This window comes from Perna viridis, chromosome 13, assembly GCF_037379345.1.
Source record: "Perna viridis isolate PV_CMFRI_1.1 ecotype Kerala chromosome 13, ASM3737934v1, whole genome shotgun sequence".
Taxonomy (NCBI): domain Eukaryota; kingdom Metazoa; phylum Mollusca; class Bivalvia; order Mytilida; family Mytilidae; genus Perna; species Perna viridis.
In genome coordinates this window covers 8488234-8504623 of record NC_142457.1, presented here as the reverse complement: position 1 = coordinate 8504623, position 16390 = coordinate 8488234, and the positions used below count along the sequence as shown (strand labels likewise).

Below are 16390 nucleotides of genomic sequence, written 5' to 3'. Positions count from 1 at the left end.
CTCAAACTTTTTTCTTTGAAGTTGACAACCAAAGTTTTTTTTATGTCAAAATTTCCAAACTTATTGGGAAACATCGCCTACTTTCAGCTGTTTATCTGCTTGAATAAGGGTGTCTATTGACGTTTTATGGGCAACTTGGCGGGTGTTTCTTGTCCAACCATCTCTGGAGCGGGATAGATGGCTACCGTTGGCTAATTTTAGATGATATGTACAACGACATGAAAAACTGTATCAGTCATGACAATTTCAACATAATGTTGCCCGAATCGTATATTTACTTTTGTTTTTTTTGTTTTTTTGTTTTTTGTTTTTTGTTTTTTATTTTTGTATGTGTTATTTTGGTTTTTCATGTTCTTTTATGTGAGTTTTTCAATTCTCTGTCTACTCGCCATCATTGGAATATATTCTATTGATTTTCGCTTGGTTACCATGTGTTACTTGTTTTTTATCCAGTATCAATCAAAACGTAGTGAATAAAGAATCAGCCCTCGTTCTGCAGACATGTTTTAATTGTATTTTCAAAGCCGTTTACCTATCAAAATACTAAAATACATACATCATAAGTAGTGTGTTCGAACTGATTTATTTCTATGATAACACAGTTTAGCTTTATTTGCTCCTGTATGAAAACTATATTTTCAACAAATATTCAAAAATAGTTATTTGTTAACGGGAAGGTGATAGAAGTCTTCTACAATCACAAAGCATTCTATATCAATTGCATGTTTATACTTTATGTAACAATGAATACAGTATTTATATCAATCTAAGCGATAAAAAACGGACGGAAGATTTCACTTGCCATAATTCATGTGTAAACAATGCAGTATAAAACAGACCTTAAAGTTTGTTCACAGCCATACTATATTCTACCCCGGACTTGACTTTGTATGAGCAACTCGGCGGGTGTTTCTAAAAAAAGCAGAGGACGCTTACGCTACCGGTGCACTTGGTCCATGCTCCCAGTTTTTAGTGGAGTCCGAGTTGCTCATTTACTTTCGTTACTTTGTATGTATGATTTTAGTTACTTTATGTTCTTTGTTGTGTATGTCTGTTTTCCATGTCTGGTCTTTGTCTCTGGATTACATTCTTTTGATTACCACTATAATCTTGGTTTCCTTGGTTACTCTTTGAAAAAAAAATTGAATTATTGCCTTAGTAGACATGTACATATATTTAACCGTGGCATTTTAAAAGCAAATATTTCTTTGGTGATGCACAAAAATATATAGGCCCAAATAAATCTAATAATGGTCCCCTTTAAGTTAGTATTAGTAATTCATAAAGCAGTCCAATCGTTAGGACAAAAAAGGTGGCATGTGGCACTGACCTGCCCAACTGGTATTGGAGCAACGATGTCTGAGGAGATGCAAGGAAACAAACACAATTGTCAATTGAATTTTTTTTTATTCTCAATACCAAATACTGTTTTATTATATATCAGGAAGATTACATGAGTAGTTCCATACATCTTGTAATCCATTGTATATGAATAGCATGCCTGATCAGATATAGTTTAGAATATATGTTTAATAGAACACGAAATGAACTTAATATCACTAGTGACAAACTTTCATTTGGGACTTTAATGTCAAATACAGACTTACTGAATAATTTGCAATCAAAATATTATTAAAATAAAGATATGCATGTGCCCACTTCTGCCTGGTTTTAAGGAAGGGCTGTACTTAAACATACATTTAGCGCAACTGAACATTCCATCGTACATGTATATATTGGGTTAAAACTGATATAATGATGTGTTCCTCGTATTTGAAATAAAATTTCGTTATTGATTTTAGAATGTGCATATATTAATACATTTAAAAATAATGAATTAAATCGTTTTTAAATATTTTTGTTTTTTTTTTTTTTTTTGTCAAATATATTTTATTATGATCAAAAGTGACATTTTATGGTATTAACACAAAAAAAAAGTGTATGAGAAAAAACATGTATGTTACATAAAGTATATATGGTAAACTGGTTTTATACTATTTTTTTCATTCAACAACATATGACTTGTAAAAATTCACTCATCGGACTGAAAAAGATTGTCTATAGATTGCCATTTTAACTTGGTGAATAGAGACTGTCGGTTTGAACATAGATATAATGATTTTAGATCAATATCTCTAAAATATTTTAAGGTCTCCAAACATTTTGTCCAATTCAGTATTTCTTTATTGATTCTACAAACATAAATGTAATATCTAATGATTATGAGGCACGTATTCAATATTTCACAATTTTCATAAAAAGGGGGATAACCTAATGTGCATGATATTGGAGTGATATCCATTGTAATATTACATTTTGATCTCAGTTCATCCCTAAGCTGGAGCCAAAGAGTGCGCACTAAATTACATTCAAAGAATAAATGAATTAAGTATTCTTTTGTCACAAAACAGTAGCTACATAGCTCTGTCTCAGAGAGTTTGCATTTCAAAAGAAGACTATTTGTATATAAAATTCTTAAATTTATTTTATATTGAAATGATTGCAGTTTTGTGCTAAGTAGGGTTTTAAATGGAATGTCATAGTAAATTTCAAAGTTTTCATCCTCCACTAGTCCCAGATCTCTAATCCATTTGTTTTGAGATTTTTTAGGTGATTCAAAACATCTTTCCAAAAGAATATTATAAAAAAGGTCTCACAACTTTCTGGTTGACACGAATTAGAGATATATATTTATTTGTGATGTTTTCAAGTCTTTCGACTCTATTATCAATTAAATAATTTCTCCACCTTTGTGGGATAGCATGCACCAAACTGTGATATTCTAAAAAGTTAAGTGCTATATCATATTTTTCTTGTAATTCTTGTGGGGTTAGAAACATTCCAGCTTCTTTTATCATATCATTTACAAAAAATAGTTCTGGTTTAACAAAACGAGAGAAAGGTAAGGGTCGTCCACCAATCTTAATATTATTATTATTCCAAAGTGGTTGAAAAGTGATATGCTCAGGGGCTGTGGATGGATCTTCTTTAATAGATGCCCATATATTAACAACATCTCTCCAGAATGGATTTAATCTATTTGAAAAATTGTTTAGTGCACTTTTAGTATAAAACCAAAACTTTTCTTGGCCATGATTGTTTAAAATGTCAGCCAGTAGGACTTTCCAAGGGGCAGTATTATTTGGATCCAAGATTTTCTTAATCCAAGAAACTTTTATATCCTGCATGAAAGACAGGATATGAGGCATCTTTAGCCCTCCCTCATCGTAAACTCCCACAACCGTGGTTCGCTTAACTTTATCAACTTGACTATTCCAAAGAAAGTTAAAGAATATGTCTTGAATTTCCTTAACAATGTGCCCTGGTGGATCAGGAAGAACTGTAAATGATTGCACTAAAATGGGTAAAGCCATGGATTTTATGACTGTAATTTTTCCTACTAGTGATATATTTCTTAATGACCAATCTTTTAAAAGTTTCTTTATCTTAGTGATATTTTGAGTGAAGTTACCAATATATTTCTCTTGTTTTGAAAGAGAATACTGAATCCCAAGTAACTTAAAACAACCGGAGTGATTCCATTTTACAGTAGTTTTTGTCGGAAGCTCCATTCCACAGCCCCTTCGACCCCCTATCCTTACAGCTTGTGTTTTATCAAAGTTAGCTCTCAACCCAGAACAAGTAGGGTAAAGCTCAATTAAATCTAATGCCTTATTAACAGACTGTAAATCATCATCAAGAATCAAAGACGAGTCGTCGGCGTGTTGACTGATTAAAAAAAGGATTTTTCTATAAAGTGCCATTCTACAGAGTCAAAAGCCTTTTCAAAATCTAAGAGCATTAAAAGTCCTGGAATTTCATTTTCCTCACATTTTTCAATAATATCACATATCAGCCTGGTGCACTCGCCAATATATCTACCTTTCATAAACCCCATCTGAGTGTCAGAAATGATGTTAGGTAAGACATTTTTTATTCTAAATGCAATAGTTGAGGCACAAATCTTGTAGTCTACATTTAATAATGAGATTGGACGCCAATTTTTTAAATAAAATTTAGATTTGCCTTCTTTTGGGAGGCATGTAATTACTCCTTGTCGTTGGGACACAGAGAGACCACATCTAGCATATGCTTGATTGAATGATCTAATTATAAAGAACTTTAAGTCAGACCAGAAAAAATTATAGAATTCTGCCGTATATCCGTCTATACCTGGCGATTTTCCATTTTTCATATTTTTGATTGCAAAGAGCATTTCCGCAGAAGATATATTACCTTCTAAAGATTCAGTATCCTCAGGATTAAGTTTAGAAATGAAAGGATTATTTGAATCGAAAAAAACAGAATGTCTATCCGATATTTCAGTATTCCTACTCGAGTACAGATTTTCATAGAAAGATTTGTGTGCTTTGAGAATTTCTGTCTGGTTAGTTATTTCAGACTCGTCTTCCATTATAAGTTTAGGTATAGTTTTTTTTCTGTGAAATGTCTTTTTTCAAGGTTACAGAAATATTTTGTACTTCTGTCACCTTCAACATTCCATTTTGCTTTTGTTCTCATGATAATTCCCTTAATTTTTTTCTTCACGCATAGCTTTTAATTCTTGATCTTTTTGCTTAATTAATTCTTCATTTTGTGCAAAATTTTCATTCAATTTCGCTAGTTCGTTTTCTAGAGTGGTCTCTCTTTTGTCTCTTTCTTTTTTCTTAAGTGAAGAGTATGAAATTGTTTTACCCCTTATCGACATCTTTAACGTTTCCCATAAAAGCTGATCATCAATACTGAATGCAGATTCATATAAATCATCATTATCATCAATTTTATATTGATTAATAAGGTCATTAATAGATTTTGTATTAGGTCGATATAATCCCTGTCGTAAAGTAATGAATTATTGAATTTCCATGTTCCCTTTCCCCTAGGGTTATCGTTAAAGTTAATAGTAATATGGATGGGGGAGTGATCAGACCGATATGCTACACCGATTTCTGACTAATAATAGCTTGAAAATCTGACGAAGATAAAAAATAATCTAAACGGGCATGCTTTTTATTTGGGCCACGCCATGAGAACCTTTTTATATCTTGGTGTAATTCACGAAATGTGTCTACCAAGTCTAACTCTTCCATCATATGATGTATTTTTTCCTGAGATTTAGGGTTATTTTTGTTAACATAATTAATTGTGTCCATGGCATAATTTTGAGGAACATTCCAGTCACCTCCAACAATGACAGATGAGTTTCCAAATGATTCTATCTTTTGCTGTAAATTATCAATAAAAGTAGGGTTGTCACTGTTAGGACCATAAACTACGACTAAGGTAAATTTTAAATCATGAACTGTTATAGAAATAATCAGAAAATTACCGGACTCGTCATGCAATTCTTTCAGAATTTCATACTGAAAAGAGTTCTGAAAAAGAATAGCAACACCTCTACTGTTGGTTGTATGAGAGCAAAACTTTGCGTCATAACCCCATTCAGACCTCCAATGTGTCTCTAGTCTTTTTTACAATGCGTGTCAACCAGTAAAGCTATGTCATATTTTTGTCTACATTTTTGAAAAATATCTTGTCTCTTAACCTTATCAGATGATAAACCCCGACAGTTCAAACTCCCAATAGTTATCTTAACCATTATCGTAAAAAAGTGGATATATTGCCAAATAAATATTAAAAAGAAAATGTATTTCAGTCCGACCAGCAAAAAAATATCTAAAACACATATTCAGTAACTTGACAAGCAAAACAGTCACACTTTGATCAATTTTATCCCCAATATTATGTCCCCCAAATGCAGCCTTCCTTCGCATGGATGTGATTATTACCATGAGTTTATGCAGCACATCAAATTCGCATTACTTAAATAGTCTTTTAGGCCACCTATAGTTTGTGTTGTACAGTACATGATTTTCACAAATACCCCCCCCTTAAATGAAAGAAAATATTAGCCTCCATAATAATGACAATTGGAGGATAATTATAACGTAGTAAATCTTTGAATGTTCTTGTATTAAGACTCAGTTAAAAATACATGTGTCCATCAAGAGGTCTCGTACCGTTGATTGAATATTAAGAACAGAAAAAAAATGTAAACAGAAGAGCTGGGTTGACGAAATACATGTTAAGATTAAACAGACCTTTTTATGACATTCGTATTGCAAAGTGTACGCTTTAGTAAAATTAGTTTTGTTTGATTTGCACACAGTAATGCTGTTCTAGCAATCATTTTCTACTATTTTTTACCGACATTTATCAGTTTGTTTTCATCCATGTCCGGCTGCTTTGTAGTGTGTATCAATATCTGGGACGTTGGTTACGCATGCGTATTAACTACCAATTTTGTATGCAAATTAGCCACGCTTTGTAGTCGGGACATTTAACAAAAGTTTGACACCTCTAGATGGACCCAAGACAACCATTTTCAATTATTTTACACATTCATTATTAAATAACAATATACAAATACAACAATAAAAACACATACAAATATCAAATAAGCTCCTGTTAAATGATAAAATAAAGTTTGGATTATTTTCAAATCAAACACAGTTTATTTATTTCTTTGTTTTTCTTTTTGTTTTAACATGACAAAGGGCGGTTCCCTCGTGTATACTAGAAATGTTCTCTTTTGCTCGCCTGATGCCATCTCACGTCGCTGCCTAAGAAGATTGTACCGCAGTGTTCCAACGGACGGTGGGACATCCGCAACTACACTATAACCCGATCCCTTCTTGAGGGACATTGCGGCAGAAAGAATGTCATCCCGATCATGTAGGTTGTCGAAACGGACAATGACCCTACGCCTATTTTCGTCATCTCCTCCAGGTAGCCTATGCGTTGCCTGTAATAACAGAGCTTTAACATCTCCTTGGGTATTTTCAACGGCCCCTCGAAAAACATTCGAACTTTATATTCGGTAGCTCTGGGATCCTCCTGCAGATTTCCGGGAATTCCGCCGATAACCAAGTTCCATTTCCGACCCCACATTTCCAAACGGAGCCTTTCGTTGGCCTCCTCGGCGATCTTTTGCTCAAGGTTTGGAATCGAAACCTCAAGAATTTCTCTGATCTGGTCGTTCACCATTAATATTCCAGAGTCCAGGTTATCTACTCTTTCGTTTGTTATTTTTAGATCATTTTTTACTTGTTCGACCTCATTGTTTATTGTCATATGTAGATTGGCAAAGCAATCGGCTAGGTCCTTTCCTTTATAAAGGTTTTTCAGGGCTTCGAATCTGGCTTTGTCTGATTCCGTGTTGGACATTTTAATTTGTATTTTGTTTTGTTTGCGATTGAGTTTATAAATATGGCCAACTCGACAGGTAAATCACTCAAGGTCACGCTTCGGAGGCGTGATACACAGTACTGGTACATTAAATGTTGAAATATATAATAATGTTCAGCAAAAATGTTTGATTCTATAGCTGGTACTTCAATTCATGGTGTTAAGAGTCAATTTGATATGAAATTATGTATGGGCTAGGCAGCCAAATGTCTTAAAAGAACGAATTTCTATGCCTGACCTGAAAGCGTGTTTACATCACGGCCATGGTTCCGGAAGTCCTCTTAAATCTTTTTGTTGTGTGTTTTGCGTAAATAACATTTCAAACACATTTCTTGTGAAATGCTGCGATTGAACAAATTTCCTGTGCAAATGTACATTCGATTGTTTAAGATATATCGTTAGACTACACGTACAAATATAGGAAGTGCAAGCAAACAAAACAATAACTGCCAATTGAATTCTTTTTATTTCATTTTCAATAACAAATCATGTCTTATGATATATCAGGGAGATTACAAAAGTAATCCCATACATACTCTATTCATTGTATTTGAAATTACATGCAAAACAGTATAGGTGACATGAGCAGATTGACACGTAAAATTTCGATTAGGGTAGTTGCACTGCTTTTGTTATATATGTTGTCTACATATGATCTGATTAAGTCATTAATCTGTGTTTATGAATTTCTTTTCAGCATACGATGTGTTAACTTATACACGGACTTAACTGACCTATGCGACAGCTATTGATATCTCGCTTACCCTACCGGTGCACCTGGTCCATGCTCCCAGTTTTTAGTGGAGTCCGAGTTGCTCATTTACTTTTGTTACTTTGTATGTATGATTTTAGTTACATTATGTTCTTTGTTGTGTATGTCTGTTTTCCATGTCTGGTCTTTGTCCCTGAATTACATTCTTTTGATTACCGTTATAACCTTGGTTCCCTTGATTACTCCTTAAAACAAATGTCCGGATGTTTTCTTTTTTATACGAAACGGTTTTGTTTTGATTTGTTTTCTCACTTGTTTTATTACGATATATGTTTTACAAAACACGAATTATAGTTCTGCCTAACATCATATTTAAACAAGTACTATATTTAAAAGAAGATAGCCGACGCAGTAAGATTTGCTCTTTTTACTTATAATTTTCTACATTTTATTCAGAAAAAAACATATGGCACGCGATTTTAATTTTCGAAAAAAATAAAAACTTGTTATTAAAAATTTATTTCATGAACTTGCATTACGTAGACATATATTTGAACATTAAACCTCTTACTATCTATATATTAATTTATACATATTCTATCGTTCAGTTTTCACTGTAAAGCAGTCTGATACAAGTTCGCCGAACAAAAGTTGAAAGGTGATTAAAATCAGGGAATTTATAACAATTGTTTTGGACAAATTTGTTATTATTACTTCTTCAGAATACTGTCACCAAACATTGCATATGTAGTTGTGTAAGATAACATTTCTTGAAGCATTATCAACAAAACATTCATCATTCCAGTTTCGTTTATTTAGTTATTTCCATAGTATGATGTTTGAAATTCATTTCCTCTGTTTGTAGAATTTATATTCTATCTGATCTATATTGTTAATAATCAGAACGGTAATGAATAAAATGTATCAAATTGAAAGTTTCACATTAATTTACGTTGCTTCTTTTGAATGTGTCTATTAAAATTACGATCACTGTAGCGTTTTGTTCTCCATTATCGGATTGCAATTTCATATGTTTATGTAATGGCAATTTCTAATTTAATCGACAAATTTTTTTTTTCAGGACTTTATAAGCAACATATATCTTTGTGCTGAGGTAAAGGAGATAAAATCTTGAATAGTAATGCTTACAAGGTGGACATCTGCTGCTTTATTAAACAATGTTCCATTTACTTACTAACTGGATATTTCTTACTTTCTACTTCATATTGTAAATGTGTTTGTGTTCAAATGGGAGGAAGTATATACGTCTTCTAACTACGCAAGTTTACGGTGTGACAATATCAAACTCGTGGTCGCAAGGGCGTTAATTGTGAAGAATATATCGAGTAATATGGAACTAGTACAGAAAGTATCCAATTGCATGCATTTTGCATCAAAACTGTAGGTTACCTGTTATCTGGCAATTCAAAAGCTTTTTTTGAGAACTCAATGTTCCAAAATGGACGTTTCATGATAAACTGTATTTGCGATGTCGAGTAAAATAAATACATTTGCAAAGAAACTTATTGCTAAAATGGGTTTAATGTTTCGCATTTGAATCCTTGTTGAATATTTTTTCAACAAAACACAAATGCCAGAATACTATTTATTATACTTTGTGCTATAAGATTTTTGTTAACTTAGCAGAACCTTGATACACAAAATAATGTTTAAAGGCTATTTCAGATTTCTAAATTTCATCATTCATCTTTCCGGTTTTAAAATGAAATACTACATGCAAAACGGAGTATTTTTTGCATTCATGACCATTATATCATCACATTTAATGTTTAAGAAGTAGTTCAAACGAACACAGTCTCCATGTTGCTAAACATTTTCTATATTTACTTTGTTCAAACGGTCTGATCACAACAAGATTGTGCAGCAATGCTTGAGAAAAACCTTATCGGTTCCTGTTCAAGATTTCTATACGATAGGAATGGGAAGAGTTGTCGACTTCATTCTGGCGTATTAAAACCTGGCATTACCACAGTAACTTTTAAAGAACAAATCAGTCATAAGTTTAATATGGAATAGATAACGACGGTAAGATAACTAAATATTGAATTACATTTTGATTCTCGTCTCTTTAATTTAACTGAATAGCATTTAACAGAAATAAAGATCAGTCAGCATTCAAATATATACGTTCCTAAAGATATATATTACATGAAAGTCCCATTAACATAGCAGAGCGTACTGTAAAGGTTGTCTGTTGGTCTGCTTATAAATAACAAGAATTTAAAAGGGCTGTAATTTCAAGATTGGTATATGTAGAAAAAAATGATTGGTCAGTTTGCTCGTTTCTGAAATATAAGTAATTAAGTGGTTAGCGACGAAATGCTTTCTGATGACATTTCATAGGTTTGTAATAGAAGGTCTTATCTATTAAAAATCAAACAAATATATTCCAGGATTTCATTAAAACTCCTAATATACAATATTAAGGTGTGTTTTATTGAATTATGAAAGGAAAACTGTGTGAGGAGGTCACTAAACAAAGCTATTTATGCTTTGATAAAATAAGGAGAGTAAACAAAAATCTGACAAAATTGGCTGAACATGACCGGCAAACATCCTAAAGCTTCTTATGTGATATATGACTAACGAAAACTAATAAAAGCAATAATTATTGTAATATGATATAAATCTGTTGGTCTTTGGAAATCGTACATTAGTCGCGTTTTTATTTGATAAACAAATGTGCATGAAATTAATAACTTTTAATTTACATCGTTCTGACCAATTATATATAAAAAAATCAGAATTTATTTTCAGAATATTATTCCTTTAATATGATCACCAATTTTTCATTTGTAGAATATATTGTCATCAATTTCATATTATTTACATATGACATTGCCCAATTGCGATTGGTTTTAATTGGAACCTTTTGTTACTCGTAACAGAGAGCTACAATATTCATGTGATTATTTTAACTTAACTTATTCCAGATTATACTCACTTACAATACTATGTGACGTATGCCGATGATGGCGCCAGACATACATACAGAGCCGAATCACTTGATGTCACTCTGTCTTTTTTTCCTAATTCTTTTTTGCTTTTTTTTTTTGTTTTGTTTGTTTGTTTGATTTGATTTGATTTTTGTTTTGTTTTGTTTTGTTTTTTTTATGGTTTTTTTTTGTGTTTTTTTTTTTTGTTTTTTTGTAGTTGTTTCAGTTCAAAGTGCAAGTAATATAGTTTTGTTTTGTGTTACATCTACGTCTTATTTCCCTACTTTGAAAATATATATGTAATTAAATTTATTCGATTAGCCTTTTAGCTTAGGTACATATAATTAATTACTTCTCTGATATATGAAATATGCGAGCATACAATGGTGTGTGTGTGTGTGTGTGTGTGTGTGTGTGTGTGTGTGTGTGTGTGTGTGTGCAAAAAGAAGCTTAATCAACAAAAAAAGATAATCAAACACTTTATCTCACAATGATTTCACTACAAAAATTAAATGTGTAGCAACTTCATTAATGATAAAGCCTTCATTATCTTTTTACATCATTCAGTGATGTTTTTTGTATGTTTTCCATTGAAATATACCTCCAAGTTAAAACAAAATGGAGCATTTTATGATTAATTTGGTATTTTAATGGCGATGTATAGAAAAAAATAATGATCACACAGTCATAGATTCATTAAATGGTATTGTTGCTATTCCAAAACGGAGCTATTGAACATCCGATTTGTACAGAAATCGTGGCACGAAGTACGACAAGTTTGTCAGAATGACGGAGGAGATTTGATGACTTTTCAAACACCGGATCTATGAACTTTCTTGGTAAACTACCTGAACTGTACGTACATATGTAAGGAATTGGACTTTCCAAGTGACACTTTCCGTGTGACAACTATGCGAAATAAATAATTCATACGCTCCCGGAGTGCGCGTTACTAGTTGTATAATCAAGTGGGTTCAGTATACATATGGCGAGAAATACTACCCAAAATGGATATGTGCATGTAAAATCGGGAGCTCAAAAAAGCATCATGGCAGCCTCATTCTCGTATACTTTGTAAATGCAACAGAGAATCACACCAGTCTCGGAAAGCATTTGCCTGCTTCGATGATCATTTACAAATTGAATCTTAGCTTTATGGTCAAAACATGGCATCCGGATATTTACGAAAATGATGTAATCAATACCGGACAATTCTACCTAAATACAGTACGGACCACGACATCAAAATTCACATTTGGAATGCCTGACAATACGGCCAAAATATATTTGAGACCACGACAATTAGGAGAATCCATAAGGACAATAAAAACTGAATATTATAATACATTTGCCATTTTGGCAGTTAATAATAAGAAGGCTTACACAAATTATGAAAAGTGTTTTTCAATGTGGATTACCTCCTAAGAGCAGATTGGAATGAATAATTGTACCTAAGAAAACTAAACATGACAATATTTAAATACAATGAATGTAATAGATCTATTTACAGGTGTTGGAAAGTTTTTGGGTGGTTTTTGAGGTAAGAAATGGTTCAACGAAGTAGCATGCAATGGCTTTTTACCACTAAACGAAACACTTAACAATGTGAAGGACAGTGAATATTCAGAATATGATTGTGGTTTATTTTCAACGAACAATTCCCCACATCTTGTTGATGTCAGCTGTAACGAAAAGATTCGCAAATTCGTTTTGTGCGAACTTCCAGTATAATTTGAATTTTCTTAGATGACATTAGACTCGAGGGATACAGCTATGTATACGTTTTACTAAAAAAGGAGAATCCCAGTTCTTTATAGAGACCGAGTAGCTAATTTTTTTTTGTTTCTTTGTGTGTGGAAAGTTCATGGTCTTTGCGTGTGGGTCTGGTCTATACCCTTGGATAATATTATATCGATTTCTGCTCTGATCTTGGTTTCCTTGATTAATTTTTCAAATAAAAATTTTACGGATAATGGTTATGTCCTATTTACACCATAGACAATCCCTTTTTTCTTTTGACGTCCCATAGGCAAGTCCGCAATTTGCCAACGGAAAATCCAAAATACTCATTGAATCCCAATGAATGTTTCCTTTATAAGATTATTACAATTGATTCCAACTTTGAACTAAAATTTACATGTTTTCAATTTTTATTATGATTTTTTTTTCCAATATTGGGACATTCAAAGTTTCCACCCTGTTTAAAAATTCGTCATTCCTATAAACAAGTACTGTAATAAACCTATTTGCTTAAAATAATTCTATTGTCGAAAAAGTTTTCAACTTTTCAAAACATATGAAGTGGTTTGTAAAGTGTAAATTTAACAATGTTTCTTAGTATCCTCGTTGAACTGACGGCCCTGAGCATAAGTATTTTCGAAACACAGCAGTGCAGTAAAAATAAACGACATGTAATCAGTTTTTAATCATTGGCGGGAACTATTGGAGTTAAAATGCTACAATTTGTCAATAATATCCGAGTACATTTTGAATTTGAACATGTAAATATTAATATGTTTTTCTTTCATGGTACTTACCAATACTTACCAATAAATTCAATTAAAAATAGAAAAACGTAGGTTCAATATCAGTTCATCCAACCAATTTAGTCTTTAAATTTTAATATTAATAATATATCATCTCGCAAAGTTCATTGAATTCGTTATTCCTTATAGAAATAGCGTTCCTTTAGCTAGTTCCGTACGATGGCTCGAAAAAAGAAAAAAAAACATGAGAATACAATGGCGGGAACTAAGGAATTGTGCTATTTATATATTTAAAGCTTGTCATACATATGTATGTGTTTGAGGTAACGCCGCGGGATAGTATGAAGAGTCTTTTAAGACTTATAACTCAGGCAATATGAAATTCAGTACGTTATGATATTTTTTTTTAATTAACTACTATTTTATGCAGCCTTTACTGCCATAGTCATTTTGAGAGAAAAGAAATAATGCAGCTCATAAAGGTTGGGATGAAACTGAAACGTCAATATTTTGTTATTAAAACTGGAAGATAGATCATACTAAAATGTACGTTTTTTCATGTTGTTAATTTTTTGTTTTACATATGACCTAATTTGACTTAATCAAATCCCAACACAACACAACCAAATAACCAACACAACCAAAGTATACGTCTTCAAAATTGTGAAGTTTTCCTTGTGTGTTTACATGTACACAAGTCGTCCTTTGTTATTTACTTACTATTAAGTTCCGAAAAATAACTTCAAGTCAAAATTTCTAAACGACATGGATTGGAACCCGGTTATTATGGACAAAATATGAATTTTTTTTTATTTTCAAAATCTGGTTAGGCTTGTAATATTTCCCAATTATCAACATGAACATAATGTCCATAATTCTGTATATATGCTTGTCAACATATAATAAAAATATGGCACCTTAATCCTTTTTTCGAGTATATACTAATTAAGTATTTAAATGATGACTCAAATCTTACATCTTTTACTTTAGTAACACTTTTCTTTGTGAGTCAATTTCATCGAAATAATTTCTAAGAATGGTAGAAAATCACGTTGTCAAGAAGGATGGTAGCATTCAAAGGTAAGTAATAAATTAATTTAAGAAATAAATGCATCAAAACAAAACAAAAACAAAAACAAAAACAAAAACAAAACACTAATATAAACCGTAATATCCATCAGTCTTATGTTAAATAATGCATTAAAAAGTTAGTTATTGAGTTTGCTCAAACGCAGAACCAGTTTTAATCACATATATGTAACCTAAGATGAATGGTGAAAGTTTTATATTTTACGCCTTAAAAATAATTTTAAAAAATTGCGGAAACGGATTTCGGCAAAACTTAGATAACTCATACAAGGAATTGTTTGATCGCAATGACCAACGGAACATTTTTGTTGGAAAAGTACATGACACATATTATGCACTTTTCAGATTGTCTCTATCTGTAACGGCTTTTTCCTATTGACATCAGAACGACCAATCAGTGTTAGGGAAGATAACTCCTAGCTCGTTTACACGTTAATTATGTGCAAGTACATAACGCATAGTCCAATTGATTTAGAGTACAATAGGCAAAAGTGACGTAACAGTGTGTTGCATATTTTGGGAAAAAAACCTTAAGAAGGCAACTCATTTAACATACAATGTTAATCTCACTGAGACTTTCACGCATAGAAAAGGAAAACAAATACTACAAATAATAAATTAAAAAATCATAAATCGATAATACACAAAATGTTAAAACACTGACATTTAACGTTAATTTGATCCTCTGTCCTACCTAACAACACCATAAAAATGGCATTTTGTATACCTGTAAAAACCGTTCTAGGCAAGAACTTTAAATGCTCGCTTGCTCATTTTTGTGCAATGAAAAAAATGTTAAGCACACTTCACCTAGAAGCATTCTTAATTTTGAATTCCTAATTTCGCATGGCAAGCTATTCTAAGTTATGACAATATAATATTAAAACAGTTCTTTTGAAATATTCAGAATTTGGTAATGGTATATGAAGATGTTGATGACCTACGAGAAAAATTATAGACATCCCTGTGTGTTGTAAATTTGCTGGCAAGATAATCCGGTGCCAGCTGCCCATTCATACATCTGAGCATTAGAATGGCTTGCAAATTTTTGTGAAAATAGTCATCCAAGCAAAGTTTTAAATATTGAAATCGATGGATATTCTAAAGTTTTATCAAAAATTATTTTTCTGTGGCTTTTATAGTGTAAAAATTCTCTACAACTACAGTTTTAAGTAAGACTCCAGACAGTGCAACCATAGTCAATTGTTGGTAATATATATAACTACTATAAAAAAAGAATAAAACTCTTACAGAGCAAGTAGCGTTTCAATCTTTTCAAGAGGTACAATCTGCCTGAGAAAATCGCACATATTTTATCAATATGAATTGATCATGCCAGATTTCTATCAATATCAATACCGATAATTTTCCCCACTTCTGCCATTTCTAATGAAATGTGTTTGTCAATCAACACAATTACGACATCATGGCTATTTTAAGATTTTCTTCCAGATCCCATATGCATACACTTGGGCATTCTTTCCCTCAATTACTATATTATTTTCTACACAACATTAAATGGCATTTTCTTAATTTTTTGTGAAATTGAGAATTTTAGTTGGATAAGATGACATATGCAAAGTTGTGTCGTCAGCGTATAACAAGAAACTAAATTATAAAAAAAATATTTCAACCCAATGAAAATAATGTATCTATTTGCAGATGTTAGAAAGTTTATGGCTGGTTTCCGAGGTGTGGAATGGATCAACGGAATTGCATGGAATGGCTTGTTACCGCTTGACACAACACTAAACAATGTGAAGGACAATCAATCGATCAATAACATGATTGTGGTTTGTTTTCAACAAAAATTTCACTTATCTTTTTGATGTCAGCTGTATCGAAAAGATTCGCATTTTTTTATGCGAACTTCCAGTGTATATTGAATTTTCATATGT

At 32.0% G+C, this 16390-nt stretch overlaps 1 long non-coding RNA gene across 1 annotated transcript; it reads left to right on the top strand.

Annotated features, from left to right (window-relative positions):
- The first annotated feature begins 7567 nt into the window (after positions 1-7567).
- On the top strand, positions 7568-9482 carry LOC148599460 (uncharacterized). The gene is made up of 2 exons (XR_015917719.1): positions 7568-8618; positions 9042-9482. It is a non-coding gene; the product is annotated as an uncharacterized LOC148599460 (long non-coding RNA).
- Positions 9483-16390: the final 6908 nt, after the last annotated feature.